Source organism: Branchiostoma belcheri, unplaced genomic scaffold, assembly GCF_001625305.1.
Source record: "Branchiostoma belcheri isolate BF01 breed outbred unplaced genomic scaffold, Haploidv18h27 scaffold73, whole genome shotgun sequence".
NCBI lineage: Eukaryota > Metazoa > Chordata > Leptocardii > Amphioxiformes > Branchiostomatidae > Branchiostoma > Branchiostoma belcheri.
In genome coordinates this window covers 1,110,516-1,113,102 of record NW_017804387.1, presented here as the reverse complement: position 1 = coordinate 1,113,102, position 2,587 = coordinate 1,110,516, and the positions used below count along the sequence as shown (strand labels likewise).

General features: G+C 42.1%; 1 protein-coding gene across 1 annotated transcript in view; it reads left to right on the top strand.

The window, feature by feature from the left end:
- The first annotated feature begins 1,688 nt into the window (after positions 1-1,688).
- LOC109485131 (contactin-2-like) overlaps positions 1,689-2,587 on the top strand; it is a 33,420-nt gene continuing 32,521 nt past the window's right edge. The window contains exon 1 of the mRNA XM_019788564.1: positions 1,689-1,820. The gene's annotated coding sequence lies outside the window, so the exon portion shown is untranslated. The remainder of the gene's footprint in view (positions 1,821-2,587) is intronic.

Sequence of the window (2,587 nt, the reverse complement as noted above, 5' to 3'; positions counted from 1 at the left end):
GGCGTGTAAGACAAGTTAAGTAAGGTAATTAATGCGTTGAAAACACACCCTGCATTTTGTCATTGTCTGTAATACCATGGGAACAACAAAAACAGTTACCGTATTGGAAAAAACTGTCGTCACAAAAGTATGGAAACACGAACAAAAATCTGTGTAGAAAATATCCCATTCACAATATTCACAATGTGGAGGGAATACGTCTTCATGTAGAAATTAAATGTCCAGAAAGAGATTCCTGATATTATAACCGCAACATTTTGTGTTAATTCCGCGAAATATCACCGAGGAATGACCTAGCATGTACTTTTCAACGTCTTTTTTTTAGAACAACGGCATGTACATGTAACATTATCTGAATTTGATCTTCATCTTATATAAATGGTTTATTCCACAAATTGACGTAAAAAACTACATTGCAGCCTCATAATACAAAGAAAAAGGGCTGAATTACGCAGTTTCAATGTTTACAAACTTAACCAAACTGAATAACAAGAAACAGTGCTCAAGTGATTACACAATAGACAAAACACTGTTCAGGAGTTTTGACAGGTACGGAATGGCACTGTTCCTGTACCTGTCTGATCTTATAAAAGACAGTTAAGCTTGGACCCCCTATTGTGTACTTTATTGTAGGGGGGCGTAGCGAGGGTCGAAAAGTTGGTGAATTTAACAGAGATTTTGCAAACATACTTCACGCCTTGCGTAGTACATTGGACTACGCCACCTTGCAGCCCCTTTCACAAATGCATGATGTTGCAAGTCTGGCGTTACTCTATCGCTATTTCCATGGCAAATGTTCCGCGGTACTCCTTTCGCTAGTGCCCCCACTTGGAAATTTCTTTGCCATTACACGTTTTGCTACTGCTATGGAAGCAAATTAACCTTTCTTCCTCCATACTTCATCTCTCAAGAGGAAGTTCCACGCTGAAAGTTTCTTTCCTAGAATTACATCACTGTGGAACAAGTTCCCTGGCGAATGTTTCCCTGATGGGTACAACCACTGTCTATATAGTTCCTAATGTAACCCAAAACATGTAGTAGGTATACGTAGTTCGTATGAGTCTTTTCTGACCTTTGCTAGATCGAGACCTCAGTTGGACTGGTACTGATCTGTGCGATGTAAGGTCGTGTAGAAAAATGCTAACACACCAGCTTCGCAGGCACGCGGCTACATTACACCTAACGACTTGTTACATCTAACCTTTGAACATCTAACCCTCAACATTGTTTAAAGCTATCTAATGATAATGCTTCTTGGCTACTGTACTTGTTGACAGCGAGTTCCACTCTGCGATAGTTCTAGGAAAGAAAAAAAAACTGAACACCTTAAACCTTGGTTGATACATTGTAACTCAGGCATGACTACGTAGGATGTTTGTTGTTCTTCTCTGAGCTGGTATTAGGTACTTAGTAGTTGGTACGTCCAACGTAGTACGCCGGTATCTTCTATGGCATTTACAGCGTTTTTCTCTGTACCTTTTCCAAAAAAAAGAGCATTACGCCTTATAAAATGGTAATCCTGTCATGTTGGTGTGCTATTACAACTCCCAGTCACATGGTGACTAAGCCGGTTTAAGCCGGCCGGGTGACTGATGTACCAGCCCCCCGTGTGTCCCACGCCTCAGTGATATGCTAATGAGGGTATTGTGTAGGCCGATCGACTGGTGACATCTCCCACATTGTACCTGTACGGGTCATCCCACTCACACACACACACACACACACCTGGTGAGGCGACATACCTGCTATCTCCTGTTCCCACGGATTGAGAGTGTACACCACAGCCGAGCCATGCACAGGTAGCACCGTCTGTCTTCAAGGTGAGCGAGCATTATCTGTGGTAGTTTGATAGAATTATGTTGTCATATGCAACTACCAACGCATCAGAAGTTTAAAAACGTACGATTGCTTCCACACAGCTGAACCGGTAGTTTGATACTGATAACCCAATGCCCCCGGGCAGTGTCATGGCAGACAAACCGATGACTCGACCGAGTATTCAGCGTAAACAATCCCAGAGATACACCTTACAAGATAGTCGTACAGAGATTTTATAGCATGATCACTGTAGGCAAACACCTTGTTGTTAAAAGTGTTATGACGTGGGTGTAAGGCTCATCCTTACAAAAGTGCTACAAGATAAAATGTACAACAGACAAGGCCAATAATAATGGGTAACTGGAAACGCCAGTAACTGATTATTTACTAAAGCCATGTAGTCTTGTCCACCCTTCTTTCAATGCCTGTCCGACCTTACACGCATTCCTGTTGGCATTAGCATCTGATTTGAAGTGGTGCATGTCCAGTGACTGGACCTCAGATAACACGGGTCACGCCGCTGCACAGAGTCAACCTCTTGGAAAGTCAGTCAATAGAGGAACCAAACATGGCGTCCATTAGACATGGTCTCGATAACAAGGCTTGGAAGGCTTCTTCCCTAAACATATTCTCTATTTATTGACTCGAGAAAAGTACAGTGACTTCCGTATGGCCTACTACAGTTAAGGACGAAGAAAACTAAATACATGAATGGATAGAGTCATACTATACGTACATGAAAGCAATGTTGGAAAATCTAATACCACAT